At 48.0% G+C, this 17,881-nt stretch overlaps 1 protein-coding gene across 4 annotated transcripts in view; it reads left to right on the top strand.

Annotated features, from left to right (window-relative positions):
• The window catches only part of L1TD1 (LINE1 type transposase domain containing 1), a 40,321-nt gene extending 22,589 nt beyond the window's left edge, over positions 1 to 17,732 (top strand). Inside the window, exons 3-6 of one of the 4 annotated variants that reach the window (XR_010135743.1) lie at positions 1,013 to 1,102; positions 6,196 to 6,334; positions 12,341 to 12,485; positions 13,897 to 17,732. The gene's annotated coding sequence lies outside the window, so the exon portion shown is untranslated. Of the gene's footprint in view, positions 1 to 1,012; positions 1,103 to 6,191; positions 6,335 to 12,340; positions 12,486 to 13,896 lie in introns of all 4 variants that reach the window. The other 3 variants (XR_008514462.2, XR_008514461.2, XR_008514460.2) reach the window with 3 other exon arrangements.
• The last annotated feature ends 149 nt before the right edge of the window (positions 17,733 to 17,881 follow it).

The raw sequence follows: 17,881 nt of genomic DNA, 5'->3' as shown, positions 1-17,881 counted from the left end.
TTACTTTCTGTTTCTATGATTTTTTTTTTTTTTTTTGGGACAGAGTTTCACTCCATCTCCCAGACTGGAGTGCAGTGGCGTGTTCACGGCTTACCGCAACCTCCATCTCCTGGGTTCAAGCGATTCTCCTGCCTCAGCCTCCTGAGTAGCAGGGAATTACAACCTCGTGCCACTACTGCCCAGCTAATTTTTGTATTTTTAGTACAGATGGGGTTTCACCATGTTGGCCAGGTTGGTCTTGAACTCCTGACCTCAAATGATCTGCCCGCCTTGGCCTCCCAAAGTGCTGGGATTACAGGCATGAGCCACCATACCCAGCCTGTTTCTGTGATTTTTTTGACTATTCCAGATACCTCATGTGAATGGACAGATACAGTATTTGTCCTTGTGTGACTGGCTTATTTCACTCAGTGTGATGTCCTCGAGGTTCAGCCATGTTGTAGCATGTGAAAGAATCTTCTTTTAAAAAGAAGATTCCTTTGCATAATATTCCTTTGTGTGTTTATACCACATCTTCATGTACTCACCTTTAGGTGGACTTTTTTGTGGTTTTCACCTCTTGGATATTTTGAATAATGCTGTAATGAACATGGATGTGTAAATATCGTTTTGAATTCTTGCCCCAAAATGGAATTGCTGGATCAGATGGTTTGGTTTTGTTTGTTTGTTTATTTTTTGAGACAGAGTTTCACTCTTGTTGCCCAGACTGGAGTGCAATGGCATGATCTCAGCTCACTGCAACCTCCGCCTCCCAGGTTCAAGTGATTCTCCTGCCTCAGCCTCCCGAGTAGCTGGGATTACAGGCGCATGCCACCACGCCCAGCTAATTTTTTTTGTATTTTTAGTAGAGATGGGGTTTCACCATGTTGGTCAGGCTGGTCTTGAACTCCTGACCTCAGGCGATCCACCTGCCTTGGCCTCCCAAAGTACTGGGATTACAGGCATGAGCCACCCTTCCCGGCCCAAATCATATAGTAATTCTACTTTTATTTATTTATTTATTTTTAAACAGGGTATTGCTTTGTCACCAAGGCTGCTGTGTAGTAGTATGATCACAGCTCACGCCTCCTGGGCTCAAGTGATCCCACCTCAGCTTCCCAAGGTATGGGGATTTCAGACATGAGTCACTGCATCCAGCCTATTTTTAGTTTTTTGAGGAACCTTCTTACGGTTTTTTACAGCAGCCACACCGTTTTACATTCCCATCTGCTACCAGATTTGTAAAGAAATAGAAACATCCTAGGGACTTAGACGCTCCCAGCCCACGTGTCCTTGCCTTTTTTTTTTCTTGAGATGTAGTCTGGCTCTGTTGCCCAGGCTGGAGTGCAATGGCACAATCCTGGCTCACTGCAACTTCTGCCTCCCAGGTTCAAGGGATTCTTCTGCCCCAGCCTCCCCAGTAACTGGGACTACAGGCTCATGCCATATTGCCCAGCTAATTTTTGTATTTTTAGTAGAGATGGGATTTCACCATGTTGGCCAGGCTGGTCTCGAACACCTGACCTCAAGTGATCCACCTGCCTTGGCCTCCCAAAGTGCTAGGATTACAGGCGTGGGCCACTGCACCCGGCTGTGTCCCAGGCAGCATAGGAAGAGAGTTAGAGGGTACCTGTAGATCACCAAATTCTTGCAACCACTGCACCTGGCCTGAAAGGAGACTTCTTAAGGGAGGGGATAACCGAATCAAGTCCTGAAGGATCCTAGGACTTAGCTCAACAAGGGCAGGAAAAAGGGCTTCCAGATGGAAAGAACAGCCTGCCGGGTGCGGTGGCTCACATCCGTAATCCCAGCACTTTGGGAGGCCGAGGTGGACGGATCACGAAGTCAGGAGTTAAAGACCAGCATGACCAACATGGTGAAACCCCATCTCTACTAAAAATACAAAAATCAGTCGGGCATGGTGGCGAGCGCCTGTAGTTCCAGCTACCTGGCAGGCTGAGGCAGGAGAACTGCTTGAACCCGGGAGGCAGAGGTTGCAGTGAGCTGAGATCACACCACTGCACTCTAGCCTGGGCGACAGAGTGAGACTGTGTCTCAAAAAAAAAAAAGAAAGAATAGCCTGAAAAAACCTAGAGGAGAGAGGACTTGTTTTTTGAGACGTAGTTTCACTCTTTCACCCAGGCTGAAGTGGTACGATCTTGGCTCACTGCAACCTACACCGTCCCCACTTCCCCCCCCGGGTTCAAGCAATTCTCCTGTCTCAGCCTCCTGAGTAGCTGGGATTACAGGCATGCACCACTATACCTGGTTAATTTTTGTATTTTTAGTAGAGAGAGAGTTTCATCATGTTGGCCAGGCTGGTCTCAAACTCCTGACCTCAGGTGATCCATCTGCCTCAGCCTTCCAAAGTGCTAGGATTACAGGCGTGAGCCATCGTGCCCAGCCGGAGAGAGGACTTGACTCATGCAGAGAATTATTTCTCCTTTAGTATGGCTGGGGCTTAGAGATATTTAAAAATCCATATTTTTGACTTCTGTATTATTAGTTTTTAAATGACAGTATGCAGACATTTAAGTTTTTTGTATGGTAGTATAAACACCGGGCAGCAAAACTCCAGGCTGTTAGGGATTGTGACATCTATCTCTGTTTTCACTGCAGCAATGGAGGATGTGAACTCAATACCGGTGGCCCGAATATTTTTATGCCAAGAAAGACTTTCCTTGACTTGATAGAGTTTATGGTCTTAGTGGGAAAACCAGACATTAAAGAATGTTAAGGCTTCTGAGTTATATGAAAGGGACAATGCTGTGTTCTCTGAACACCTGAGAAAGAGGACTGACGAGCCTCACACTTCAGATGAGACATTGAAGAAGTCTAGAGATGGTATTATGCAGCAGCCACACCCAAGTCTATAAACAAATAGGGACTTTTTTTTTTTTTTTTTTTTTTTTTTGAGATGGAGTCTTGCTCTGTCGCCCAGGCTCTGGAGTGCCGTGGCGCAAACTCCGTTCACTGCAAGCTCCGCCTCCCGGGTTCACGCCATTCTCCTGCCTCAGCCTCCCGAGTAGCTGGGACTACAGGCGCCCGCCACCACGCCCGGCTAATTTTTTTGTATTTTAGTAGAGACGGGGTTTCACTGTGTTAGCCAGGATTGTCTCGATCTCCTGACCTCGTGATCCACCCGCCTCGGCCTCCCAAAGTGCTGGGATTACAGGCGTGAGCCACCACGCCCGGCCCTACAAATAGGGATATTTCAATTATTTGCTTAACTTGCATAAGAATATGAAAAGTAGGCCGGGCACGGTGGCTTGCGCCCATAGTCCCAGCACTTCGGGAGGCCGATCACCTGAGGTCGGGAGTTTAAGACAAGCCTCACCAACATGGAGAAAGTCTGTCTCTACTAAAAATACAAAATTAGCCGGGTGTGGTGGTGCATGCCTGTAATCCCAGCTACTTGGGAAGCTGAAGCAGGAGAATAGCTTGAAACCCGGAGGTGGAGGTGGCAATGAGCCAAGATCATTGGCTCATTGGAGTGCCACTGCACTCCAGCCTGGATGACAGAGCGAGACTCCGTCTCAAATAATAATAATAAGCAATTCAAGCTGCTAAAAGTCAATTATTTATTTATTTATGTTTTGAGACAGAGTCTCACTCTTGTCCAGGCTGGAATGCAATGGTGCGATCTCGACTCATTGCAACCTTCACCTCCCAGGTTTAAGCAATTCTTGTGCCTCAGCCTCCCTAGTAGCTGGGATTACAGGCACTGGATAATTTTTTTTGTATTTTTAGTAAAGATGGGGTTTTGCCATGTTGGCCAAGCAGGTCTCAAACTCCTGACCTCAGGAGATCCGTCCAACTTGGCCTCCCAAAGTGTTGGGATTACAGGTGTGAGCCACTGTGCCAGGCCAATTTTTAAATTAAATCTTTCCTCTAAAATAACCATTGGACATTGCAGTTATTTTGTTTCTAATCACCATACATACAAATGTAAATTTTTATGAATAAGAATTTCCTTTATTTAGTCCTACCCTCCTTTCCCACCCCACCCTTATGGTAGGACAGGCTAGCAAGACCGGAATTAATAGACCAAAGGGTCTGGTCATTTTATGGCTTGTGCTAAATATTATCCATATTGCTTTCAAAAACAGGGTTAGTGATTTATACTGTCTCAACTGAGAGAGCTGGCTTTTCGCCTCTCCCTGTCAACAAAGGGCATAATTTAAAACACATTTTAATGAAGAAAAAAATGGTAACTCGTGATGCTCAATGTTGACTTCTAGTGTGATTAGAACACCTCTGTTTGTATTACTTCCACCGTACTGCACTCGTCTATCTATGCAAATTGGGCTTTTAATTTTGTATCTTTTTTTTTTTTTTTTTTGAGACGGAGTCTCGCTCTGTCGCCCAGGCTGGAATGCAGTGGCAAGATCTCGCCTCACTGCAAGCTCCGCCTCCCGGGTTCATGCCATTTCTCCTGCCTCAGCCTCCCCAGCAGCTGGGACTACAGGTGCCTGCCACCACACCCGGCTAATTTTTTTTTGTATTTTTAGTAGAGACAGGATTTCACGGTGTTAGCCAGGATGGTCTCGATCTCCCGACCTCGTGATCTGCCTGCCTCGGCCCCACAAAGTGCCGGGATTACAGGCGTGAGCCACCATGCCCGGCCATTTTTTTTTGAGGAGTTTCATTCTTGTCCCCCAGGGTGGTGTGCAATGGCACGATCTTGGCTCAGTGCAACCTCTGCCTCTTAGGTTCAAATGATTCTCCTGCCTCAGCCTCTCGAGTAGCTGGGATTACAGGCATGCACCATCACACCTGGCTAATTTTTGTATTTTTAGTAGAGATGGGTTTCACCATGTTGGCCAGGCTGTTCTCAAACTCTTGGCCTTAAGTGATCTGCCCGCCTTGGCCTCCCAAAGTGCTAGGATTACAGACGTGAGCCACCGCGCACAGCCGAATTTTGTATCCTTTAATGTGCTTTATGCTGGGTGTGGTGGCTTACGCTTACAATCCCAGCACTTTGGGAGGCTGCAGCAGGAGGACTGCTTGAGCTCCAGAGTTTAAGACCAGCCTAGGCCATATAGTGAGACCCTAGCTCCACAATACATTACAAAATTTGGCCAGGTGTGGTGGTGTGCGCCTGTAGTCCTAGCTACTTGAGAGGCTGAGGTAGGAGGATTGTATGAGCCCAGGAGGTCGAGGCTGCAATGAGCTGTGATCACACCACTCCACTCCAGCCTGGGTGATGAAATGCAGCCTGTCTCAAAAAAATAAAAATAAGGCTGGGCATGGTAGCTTACGCCTGTAATCCCAACACTTTGGGAGACCGAGGCAGGCAGATCACCTAAGGCTGGGAGTTTGAGATCAGCCTGGCTAACATGGTGAAACCCCATCTCTACTAAATATACAAAATTAGCTGGGCATGGTGATGCACACTTGTTTTCCCGGCTACTCAGGCTGAGGCAGGAGAATCGCTTGAATCTGGGAGGCAGAGGTTGCAGTGAGCCAGGATCATGCCACTGCACTCCAGCCTGGGCAACAGAAAGAGACTCTGACTCCAAAAAAAATAAAAATTTTAAAAATGTGGTTTATCTTATTTTCTTACAGGCCTAAAGAACTGGGCCTGTTTCACCCACCATATCTTTTATTCCCTCTAATTTCATGTTTTCAACTTTTTCTTTCATTGGCTTTAATTCATTTTTGATTCATTTGTATGAAGTGTCCTTTATTATATCTGCTTGGGGTTTATTTTTTTTTTCTTTTTTTTTTTTGGAGATGGAGTCTCACTCTGTTGCCCAGGCTGGAGTACAATCGCATGATCTTGGCTCACTGCAACCTCTGCCTCCCAGGTTCAAGCAATTCCTCCTGCCTCAGCCTTCTGAGTAGCTGGGATTACAGGTGCCCACCACCATGCCTGGCTAATTTTTTTGTATTTTTAGTAGAGACGGGGTTTCACCATGTTGGTCAGGCTGGTCTCAAGCTCCTGACCTCAGGCAATCCACTCACCTCTGCCTCCCAAAGTGTTGGGATTACAGGCATGAGCCACTGTGCCCGGCCTCATTTATTTTTAAAAGTTACAAAAATGGAATTAAATGAGATGACAGACATCAGATAAGATGATGATAGTTAAAATTTAAGGGGAAAAATAAGACTCCATGAAAAACATACAAACCAGCCCTTTTTATCTTTAATTAAATAGAAAATACAAACTAATTATTTTAACTTTTATTTATTTATTTATTTATTTTGAGACAGGGTCTGGCTGTGTCACCCAGGCTGGAGTGCAGTGGCGCGATCTGGGCTCACAACAACCTCCGCCTCCCCAGGCTTAAGCAATCCTCTCGCCTCAGCCTCCCAAGTAGCTGAAACTACAGGTGTGTGCCATCACGCCCAGGTAATTTTTGTACTTTTTGTAGAGATGAGGTTTTGTCATGTTGCCCAGGCTGGTCTCGAACTCCTGGGTTCAAGGGATTCACTTGCCTTGGCCTCCCAAAGTGCTAGGATTACAGGCATGAGCCACTGCACCCAGCTACTTTTATTTACTTTTAGTTAGAGGTAAAAGAGAATAAAGGTGGCCAGGCACAGTGGCTCACGCCTGTAATCCCAGCACTCTGGGAGGCCAACGTTGGGAGATTACTTGACCCCAGGAGTTTGAGACTTGCCTGGGCAACATAGTGAGACTGTCTCTATTTAAAAGAATAAATATAAAACAGTAAGATAAAGAACTACCCGTAAATATGTATTAAGAGATTGTTATGGACTGAATGTTTGTGTCCCCTCGAAATTCATATGCTGTAGCCCTAACCTCCAATGTGATGGTATTTGAAGGTGGGGCCTTTGAGAAGTACTTAGGTTTAGATCAGGCCATGATAGTGGATGCCTTGCAATGGATTAGTTTCCTTATAAGAGGAGGGACAGAGAGCTCTGTCTTCATGAGCACACACCAAAGAAAGACCATGTGACCATACAGTGAGATGTCAGCTGTCTGCAAGCCAAGAAGAGGGCCCCACCAGAACCTCACCATGCTGGCATCCTGATTTCAGACTTCCAACCTCCAGAGCGGTGAGAAACTAACAGCCTGTTGTTTAAGCCACCCAGTCTGTGATACATTCTTAAAGCAGCCTGAGGTGACTAAGACAGAAGTTTACTAGGAATGGGTATAGAAATTTTATTTAAATATATTTTCTGTGGTTTTTTTTTTTTGAGACAGAGCCTCGCTCTGTCACCCAGGCTGGAGTGCAGTGGTGCAATCTCGGCTTACTGCAACCTCCGCCTCCCGGGTTCAAGCGATTCTCCTGCCTCAGCTTCCCGAGTAGCTGGGATTATAGGCGCCTGCCACCATGCCCCTCTAATTTTTGTATTTTTTAGTAGAGACGGGGTTTCACCACGCTGGCCAGGCTGGTCTCAAACTCCTGACCTCAGGCGATTCGCCCGCCTCGGCCTCCCAAAGGGCTGGGATTACAGGCGTGAGCCACAGCGCCCAGCCGTGAAATGTATTTTCTTTTTTTTTTTTTTTGAGACAGTCTTGCACTGTCACCCAGGCTGGAGTGCAGGGGCGCGATCTCGGCTCACTGCAACCTCCATCTCCCAGGTTCAAGCAATTCTCCTGCCTCCGCCTCCCAAATAGCTGGGATTACAGGCACCTGCCACCACACCTGGCTAATTTTTGTATATATTTTGAGACGGAGTCTTGCTCTGTCACCCAGGCTGGAGTGCAGTGGCGTGATCTTGGCTCACTGCAACCTCCACCTCCCGGGTTCAAGCGATTCTCCTGCCTCAGCCTCCTGAGTAGCTGGAATTACAGATGCCCCCCACCACGCCCAGCTAATTTTTTGTATTTTTAGTAGAGTCAGGGTTTCACCGTGTTAGCCATGATGGATTTTTGTATTTTTAGTAGATATGAGGTTTCACCACATTGGACAGGCTGATCTCGAACTCCTGATCTCAAGTGATCTGCCTACCTCGGCCTCCCAAAGTGCCGGGATTACAGGCGTGAGATATCACGCCTGGCCAAAAGGTATTTTCGTGGTTTTTTTGTTTGTTTGTTTTTTATTGGTTTTTTGAGACAAGGTCTCACTCTGTCACCAAGGCTGGAGTGTAGTGGTATAATCTCGGCTCAGTGCAACCTCTGCCACTTGGGCTCAAGCGATTCTCGGGCCTCAGCCTCCCTAGTAGCTGGAATTACAGGCGCACACCATCATGCCAGGCTAATTTTTGTATTTTTAGTAAAGATGAGGTTTCGCCATGTTGACCAGGCTGGTCTTGAACTCCTGACCTCAAGTGATCCGCCCACCTTGGTCTCCCAAATTGCTGAGATTACAGGTGTGAGCCATCACTCCCAGACTAAATGTATTTTCAACATTAATAAAAGTGATTATATATATATAGTTTCTCTTTCGACTTATTTAATAATTATATTACAAAACTTCTTTTTTTTTTTTTTTTTGAGACGGAGTCTCACTCTGTCCTCCAGGCTGGAGTCCAGTGATGCGATCTTGGCTCACTGCAACCTCCGTCTCGGTTCGAGTGATTCTCCTGCCTCAGCCTCTCGAGTAGCTGGGATTACAGACACCCGCCACCACACTCAGCTAATTTTTTTTTTTTTTTTAATGTAGAGACAGGGTTTCGCTATGTTGGCCAGGCTGGTCTCAAGCTCCTGACCTCAAGTGATCTGCCGCCTTGGCCTCCCAAAGTGCCGGATTACAGGCGTGAGCCACTGCGCGTGGCCCAAAATTTCTTAATATAGCACCATCTTTGATTCTTCGATTTCTGGAATAAACTCCACTTGATCTTGTGTATTGTTATTATTTTTTTTTTTGAGACAGCGTTTCACTCTTGTTGCCCAGGCTAGCGTGCAATGGCACAATCTCTGCTCACTGCAACCTCTGCCTCCTGAGTAGCTGGGATTATAGGCGTGCACGACCACACTCGGCTAATTTTTGTATTTTTAGTAGAGACAAGGTTTCACCATGTTGGCCAGGCTGGTATTAAACTCCTGACCTCAGGTGATCTGCCCAGCTTGGCCTCCCAAAGTGCTGGGATTACAGGTGTGAGCCACCATGCCCAGCCTGCTGGCACACATTCTAAAGAGAGCCAACTGGCACAACCTGAGGACTTCTGAGAGGACCAGAGCACCAGTGGCCTCCCCATCCACCTTCCCTCCCTTCTCCTCCAGTTTACCTAAGGGAACCCTAGAGGAATTCAAGGAGGATGGGGTGATTCTGAAGCTACGGTCCAGCATGGCATGCTATGGTCTTGAAGCCTATGAAATTCACTCTTCAACAAACTTGGCATCTACATTAAGCACGTGAATGTAGTGAGTTATCAATCAACAATCGCCTTTAAGATTATTGTAATCCCCTAAGTACTTCGGCCCCAGGTAGCCACCCACTGCTGGATGTCAGAGGACATCCCAGTGCTCTTTCCTGCCTGGACCCCTAGTGTGGAATGCTTATCCCACATCTCTGCTGAGTGAACTCCTTCCTATTCATGCTTCAAGACCCAGCTCAGTCCTGGCTCAGCTGACCCCTTGGTTCCCGTGTCTGTTCCCTGCTGGGCTGTGAGTGTTTTTATATTTTGTTTTTCTTATGTCCATTTAGATTTGAATATGAATGTTTCATTTTATTTTACTTATTTTTTATGTTTCTTTGAGACAGAGTCTTGCTCTGTTGCCTAGGCTGGAGTGCAGTGGTGCAATCTTGGCTCACTGCAACCTCCGCCTCCTGGGCTCAAGCAATTTTCATGCCTCAGCCTCCCAGTAGGTGGGACCACAGGCGCCCACCACCATGCCCGACTAATTTTTTTTGTATTTTTAGTGATGGCCTCAAGCGATCCTCCCGCCTCAGCCTCCCAAAGTGTTGGGATTACAGGCGTGAGCCACCACAACCGGCCTCAAATGTGAGTGGTTTTTGTTGTTGTTGTTGTTTGAGACAGAGTTTCGCTCTTGTTGCCTAGGCTGGAGTGCAGTGGCACAATCTCGGCTCACTGCAACTTCCGCCTCCCAGGTTCAAGTGATTCTCCTGGCTCAGCCACCCGAGTAGCTAGGACTACAGGCATGTGCCACCACGCTCAGCTACTTTTGTTTTTTTTTGTTTGTTTGTTTTAGTAGAGACGGGGTTTCACTTTGTTGGTTAGGCTGGTCTTGAACTCCTGACCTCAGGTGATCCGCCTGCCTAGGCCCCAAAAAGTGTTGGGATTACAGGAGTGAACCACCGCGCCCAGCCTCAAATGTGAGTGCGTTAAAACCCAGATCAGGTCTGATTGGGGTTGGCACCCAGGTGGCTCCATAATTGTTGCTGTCCTGAATTATTGCCCTCTTTGCTACTTGGACTGAGCCCCACCTTGGACCACTGACTTCCTCTGACTCCTGGTCAGGCTCCTGGGCAGCAAACCCTGGCCCCTGGTATGGTCCTGCCTGCCTCTCTGTCCCCTTCCCTACCTGACCAGACCTCTGAACTTCAAGGCCTGGATGCCCCATCTCCCCTCCTGTGAGGCCCTGTCCTACCTCGCGTTGGGACCTAGGGCACTCTGTTGTACAACTCCAGGGAGCACGATTGTGTCTTCTGTGAAGGGCAGCTCCTGGAACACACTGAGCCCTCAACAGGGCCATGTCGGCTGTGGGCTCAGACATCCTTTGGGTCTGGCAGTTCTCCATTTCATGTGCCCTGTCACCCTCACCCCTCTTTTTCCATCCCACTTTTCCTAGCTGGACCAAGCTAGGCGTCATCTACAAGCCCAGTGTGCTGCCCAGGGAATGTGTGGGGCTTGGGGCATGGGGACAATAAATAACATCACTTTTCTCATTTCCCAGGCAGGGAACCAATTGAAAGATAAGATACCATAGACAGACATCAACTTTATTCTTGACTAAAGCTCCAAAGAAGGGCGTGGCATAGATTTACAGCGACCATCCTAACATGCGCAGTCACACGGTCCCACACTGGGTTGGACCAGCCCTGCTAAGCCCACGAGGGGTGGAGAGAACAGCAGCCGCTTCCTCTTTGTGGGGACAAGGCCTGAGCTTCCCTCCGTTCCTGCCCCAGATCTGACCACTGGGATTGTGGGAGAAGGTGTCAAAGGACAGTTTTCTCCCATAGTTTTCCCTTCCAGGGAGGAGAGTGGAAATCCCCTCATTTCAAAGGCAACATGAGATTGGAGAATGTACTCTCAAATCCCCAAACAGCAACAGAATTGTTCTGCTTGCTTCAGAGCAGAGGCCCTGCAGCCCTTTCCAGACCTCTCCCAAGCGTGGAAATGGACCGAGGGCTGGATGGGGCTCAGAGGGGAAGTCAGGCGGGACTCCCTCAGACAGCAGCTGGGCTTCCTCTGTTCCAGGCCCAGCTCTCACTGAAACAGGAGAGGGGGTGAAGGAATGGATTTGGAACTGTCGAGAACTCCTTCCTTAGGGGGCAGTGGAGGTAATGCGGGGTTCAGACCATCTGTGCCCTGGACAGAGGCCTCTTTCTTCCCCAGGAATGCTAAGCACATGGGCATCCTGATACCTCAACTCCTCCAGTCCCAAACACTCTGCCTGTTTGTCCCCTTTGTCCTGAGCCACCCAGTAGGACCTGCAGGTCAGGCACTGACTTCATGTCAGGTCCCCGAAGCAGTTTTGTTCTCTCAGCAGTGTCCACAGTCTGCAGCCAGGCACCTCTCTCCCCCAGCCTGGGTCACTGGCAAGGGAGCAAGAAGAGTTCTGGGTTCACAGCAGGCAGTGGAGTGTAGTCACAGAGCCTGATCCGGCTTGAAATCCCAGATCCTTTGCTTACTAGGCTGTGTGGCCTTAGGTGAGTTACTTAATCTCTCCGTGCTTCAGTTTCTGCATATGTAAAACAAGGATAATATCTAGCTCACTGGGTTATGATGAGACACAAGTAACTTCATACAAACCCCTTAGGACTGATGCCTGGGCATTTCTAAGTACTCAGTGAAGGCAAGCTGTTATTTTTATGGGCCCAGGTCTAGGAAAAAAGAATCAAACAGCCAGGGGAAAGGGGATGCTCTCCACTGTATATTAAGTTCTATCATAGGGACCATTTTAGCTAAACACATAAAAACAGAGGCGGGGGCTGGGTGTGGTGGCTCATGCCTGTAATCCCAGACCTTAGGAGGCTGGATTGCTTGAGCCCAGGAGTTCGAGACCAGCCTGGGCAATAAAGTGAGATTCCCCCATCTACAAAAGATGCAAAATTTAGCTGGGTGTGGTGGCGCATGCCTGTAGTTCCAGCTACTAGGGGGCAGGGTGAGGTGGGAGGTAACTTGAGCCTCGGAGGCAGAGGTTGCGGTGAGCTGAGATTGCGTCACTGGTCTCCAGCCTGGGTGACAGAGGGAGATCCTGTCTCAAAAAAAAAAAAAAAAAAGACAGAGGAGGAACAAGAAACAATTATCCCCCATTTTATAGATCGAAAGCTGAGTGAAGAAGTGGTCCAGCTGGAATTCAACACCTGAGATATCTGACTCCAGATACCAGCCCTTCCTTGCTTCCCACTAGCTGCCTAACCCAGAGAGGAGACTGGGAAAAGAGAAACAAGTTACAGAATTCAAGAGTAGGTATCTACTGGGGTCTTCGTGAAGGAACAAGTTTTGCTCCAGAGAAGCCAGAAATTCTTATCTCTGCTTTGCTCTAACCACCTTTTTAGGCTTTATGACTGAAGAGTCCCTTTGGCCCCTTAACTCCACAAGGCTGACCCTGGTGATCAGCAGCTGAGATCTACATGATACAGTCCAGACACCAGAAGGAGACTGAATCTCTCTCCTAAATCTCAGCTCTAAAATTTCCAAGAGAGGGCCTCATGGGCCCAGGCAGTGTCTGGTGTCTGTCCTGCAATGGCCAGGAGCCAGGTTTTCTTGTAGGAGTGTGACAGCTCCTCCTGCAGTCGGGGATCCTGGATGGGGCTGAGGAGAAGTTACAAGGCAAGGAGGGTTGGCATCTACTCCATAAGTGCATTCTTCTCTTTGCGCTTGATCTTTTGTCTACCTCATAGATCCTTCTTGCTCACACTTTCAGCCTGTCCTTTTTTTTTTTTTTTTTTTTTTGAGACAGGGTCTCACTCTGTCACCCAGGCTGGAGTGCAGTGGCATGAACTTGGGTCACTGCAGCCTCCGCCTCCCAAGTTCAAGTGATTCTCCTGCCTCAGTCTCCCAGGTAGCTGGGATTACAGCCATGTGCCACCACACCTGGTTAATTTTTTGTATTTTTAGTACAGATAGGGTTTCACCATGTTGGCCAGGCTGGTCTTGAACTCCTGACCTCCCCGGTAATCCACCCACCTTGGTCTCCCAAAGTGCTGGGATTACAGGCATGAACCACTGTGCCCAGCGCTTTCAGCGTGTTTTGACCTCTACTCATGCAAATTTTACCTTTCCCTTTATGCCTCACTCCACCTCACGGCTTCACTCTCTTCTCCCTAATCGCACCCCACTGTGACTGCCTGAAATGCCACATGTTTCTTCATTCAGATTTCTCAGATAATTCAATGGTTCCACCCATAATTCCACACCAGGCCACTTCATAGGCAATGACTCACTTAAGGGTTGGCTGCCTCAGGGTGCACAGCCTGTATTCAGGAATCTGCTAGAGCAACACATAGCTGTACTTCTGCAAGGCTGTGGGCTGGATGACTCCACTGTGGGGCGTGGAACACGGGCTGGTGTCATAAGGAGACGTTCCTTATGCCTAGGCATTGAAAGGATACTCCTTCAGAAAGGCCTTTCCCAGCGTTTCCCCCTGAAATCCACTAACCATAGCATTTCACTGTTGACACTGCCCTGTGGTGCTAAGTGCAGTTGTCTAACTCCTACTGTCACAGAGATCCAAGTGTACAATGGCTTACACATGTGAGAAGATTATTTCTTGTTCAGATATCAAATGCAGAATACGCAGTCCAGAGAGGAGATGACAGCTTTATGGTGCTGGGGACCTACGCTCCTTCTGACTTGCTGTTCTATCATCCCTAGGACGGTGGCCTCATCTCCTTGGATCAAGATGGATCACTACCACATTCCAGCCAGTGGGAAGGGGGAAATGCATTTCCTTTTCCTTTAAATGCAGGAGCCAGAGTTTGCACACCTCACTTCACTCACACCTTGCCAGCCAGAACGTAGTTACAGTGTCACGTCAAGCTGCAAGGAGAGCTGGCAAATGAAGTCTATTCTGGGTGGCCATGTGCCCGGCTAAAAGTTGGGAGTTCTATTATTAAAGAGGAAGAGAAGAATGCGTATCCCACCATTCTGTCACCGTTTTTGACTGCTCTCCACTCACTATCCAGTCTGTCACCACATGCTGGCACATCCCATTCCTGATGCCTTTCCTACGGGGCTCTATTCTTCATCCCCACCAATACCACCATGCACTGGGCCCTTCCTGCTTTATACCCAGTGTCTCATTAGAACATCCTAGCTGATCCCTTTGCTTTCAGTCACCTTCTCTGATCATTCTATTAATAAATAGCAAATCTGATCATATGCCCCTATTGTTTAGAAATCAATGGCTCCCCATTGCCCATAGCAGTAAGATTTTGAATAATTTTTTTTTTTTTTTTTGAGACAGGGTCTCATTCTGTCACCTAGCCTGGAGTGTAGTGGTGAGATCAGTCATTGCAGCCTTGACCTCCTGGGATCAAGTGATCTCCCCACCTTAGCCTCCCAAGTAGCTGAGACTACAGGCACACATCACCACGCCTGGCTAGTTATTAATTTTTTTTTGTAGAGATGGGGTGTCACTATGTTGCCCAGGCTGGGCTCAAGTGATCCTCCTGCTTCAGCCTCTCAAAGTGTTGGGATTACAGGTGTGAGCAACTGCATTCAGCTGAGTGCAGATTTTTGAATCCCTGAAGTTGTACACAAATTTTGCCTTTTTTTTTTTTTTTAATTAAAAAACTTTTTTTTTTTTTTTTTTTTTGAGATGGAGTCTCACTCACTCTGTCACCCAGGCTGGAGTGCAGTGGTGCAATCTTGGCTCACTGCAACCTCTGCCTACTGGGTTCAAGTGATTCTCATGCCTCAGCCTCCCGAGTAGCTGGGATTACAGGCATGTACCACCATGCCCTGCTAATTTTTGTATTTTTTAGTGGAGATGGGGGTTTCACCATGTTGGCCAGACTGGTCTGGAACTCCTGACCTCAATGGATCAGCCCACCTTGGCCTCCCAAAGTGCTGAGATTACAGGCGTGCACCACCGCGCCTGGCCATTTTACTATTTCTTTCTTTTTTTTCTTTTAGAGATGGGGTCTCAATCTGTCACCCAGGCTGGAGTGCAGTGGTGCGAAAATAGCTCACTGGACTCAAACAATCCTCCTGCTTCAGCCTCCTAAGCAACTAGGATTACAGGCATGTGTCACCATGCCTGTCTATTTTTTATTTAAAAATTTTTTTTGTAGAGATGAGGTCTTGCTATGTTGCCCAGGCTGGTCTTAAACTCCTGGCCTCAAGCAATCCTTTTGCCTTGGCCTCCCAGACTTTTTCTGTTGAGGCCTTTGCATTTTCAAAGGGGTCTGTTATTCCCCTCAAGTTACAGGTACAAGTCCAAATTCCAAGTATCCATGTACGGGTGTGGTGTGTTTCCTGACCTCCCTTTCACGTCTCCTGTTTTAGTCACGTCTCCCGCGTAACTGAAACTAAAGTCACTTTGAAATTGTCTCCATTGCCCAACAGCTCACACTTTTTCTTTTTTTTCCGTGATGGAGTCTCCCTCTGTCGCCCAGGCTGGAGTGCAGTGGCGAGATCTTGGCTCACTGCAACCTCCACCTCCCGCATTCAAGCGATTCTTGTGCCTCAGCCACCCGAATAGCTGGGATTGCAGGCGTGAGCCAGCGTGCCCGGCCCAGGTCAGGTCATGCTCTTTCACATGCCACATCTTCCATCCACCTGCTGTTATATCTAAACTCCTAGGTATCATTATGGCTTAGCTGAAAAGCCACCTCTTCTGGGAGGCTTCCTTGACTCCCTTTGTCCAAGTCAGGCTCCGCAGCTTGACTCAGGCCTCCAACACTTGTCACATTTCATAGTTGTCGTTAGCTTACATCTGCCCCCCGCCAACAAACCATTAACTTGGACACTCCACAAATGTTTATTGAATAAATGTCACTCATGCTAAAAAAAACTGGAGTGCTGTTTCTAACATGTGAATCTGAGCATTGCTTCCTTTTTGCGGGGGAGCGGGGAATGGTGTCTGGCTGTAACCCAGGCTTGAGTGCAGTGGTGAGATATCGGCTCACTGCAGCCTCTGCCTTCCCAGTTGAAGCGATTCTCCTGCCTCAGCCTTCCAAGTAGCTCGGATTACAGGCACATGCCACCACACCCAGCTAATTTTTGTATTTTTGGTAGAGATGTGATTTCACCATGTTGGTCAGGCTGATCCCGAACTCCTGACCTCAAATGATCTACCCATCTTGGCCTCCCAAAATGCTGGAATTACAGGCATGAGCCACTGTACCCAGCATAGGCACACTAACATTATTTGAATGGCCCAAATCAATGTTCTCTCTTGTTTTGGAGCTTTATTGTTGCTTCTTCCTCTGCCTGGAATGTTCTCCTGCTCCTCTTTGCCTGGCTAGCTCCTACGTATCCTTCAGATGTTAAAATATCCCTCAGGAAGCCTTCCTGGATCCCCTCCCCACTTCTAGGTGAAGAGGGGACTAGGCTGAGGGCCCCATCTATGCACACCCCCAGCACCCTATGTTCGCCCAGTTGCAACGTGGCTTTCACTGCAAGGCTGTGGCTCATTTGTCTTCCTTCCCTGCTCACGCGCAGTGCACTGTGTGCCTAACTCACCCGCTGGCGTAGCCCCAGCCTCAAGCACAGCACTTGGAAAGGAAGAGGTACCTGATAAATATGTGTTAAATGTGGGTTAGAGGAATGGATTTCTCCATTTTAAATCTTGATTTCAATCGCTTTCTGTTGCCTTTGGAATAAAGCCTTACCACAGCTTTTACAGCACTTTCTGATGTGGTCTCCATGTAATTTTAGTCTCGTCTCTTAAAAATATACCCTTTGATTTCAGTGTCCCACTCAAACATGGTAGCCACACTGAACTGAATGAAGGCCCCCAAATGCCTGCTTTCCCTTCTTTCAGCCTCTGCAGTGAAACTGCCATTGCAAACTTAGTGAAAGAGATCTGACCTAACCAACTTCATCTTGCTTCTAACCTCCAAGCTGTCCTTATTCATTCCTGGGTGCAGGCTGAACTGACTTTGGGAGGAAGTTTATAGTTTAAAACAAAGACGATAACAGCCCTTTCCCAAAACAAACCTCCTTCTTGCCTGGGGACTAGACTGCCTTTGCAGGACAAGAAATTAGCCACAAGATTAGAAATTACGGTTTAGGAGTCATGCAGCTGGAGACTACCAGGTTCTGACCCTCCCTAAACGGCTCCGAAGATCAGTGCTTGAGACATTTTGCAGACCCTGCACTTGATGGATCGGCTGGCACCACCCAGATCAATAAACTGGCTCATCTGATCTTGCGGCCTCCACCCAGGAACTGACTCAGCGCAAGAAGACAGCTTCGACTCTCTATGAGTTCATCTCCGACCTGACCAATCAGCGCTCACGGCTCACTGGCTTCCCCCCATCCACCAAGTTGTCCCTAAAACTCTGCTCCCCAAACGCTTGGGGAGACTTATTTGAGTAACAATAAAACTCCGTTCTTCTGCACAGCCAGCTCTGCGTGAATTACTCTTTCTCTATTGCAACTCCCCAGTCTTGATAAACCGGCTCTGTCTAGGCAACGGGCAAGGTGTACTCACTAGGCAGTTACAGCAGTACTCTTCTGCCTGGCACACTCACCTCTCATTCTGCTTCCTTTTCTGCCTAACATCCAGTAATCTTTAAGTTCAGTGGCCCTTTCTCCAGGAAGCCTCCCTTGACTTCCTAAGGCCAGCTCTGGTGCCCTTTAGTGGTAACCCTCTGGGCTTCCTTCTGACCTTCTATGTGTTTTCCCTAGC

Source organism: Pongo abelii, chromosome 1, assembly GCF_028885655.2.
Source record: "Pongo abelii isolate AG06213 chromosome 1, NHGRI_mPonAbe1-v2.0_pri, whole genome shotgun sequence".
Taxonomy (NCBI): Eukaryota; Metazoa; Chordata; class Mammalia; order Primates; family Hominidae; genus Pongo; species Pongo abelii.
The sequence above is the reverse complement of the archived record's forward strand: the minus strand, read 5'-3'. Positions and strand labels throughout refer to the sequence as shown.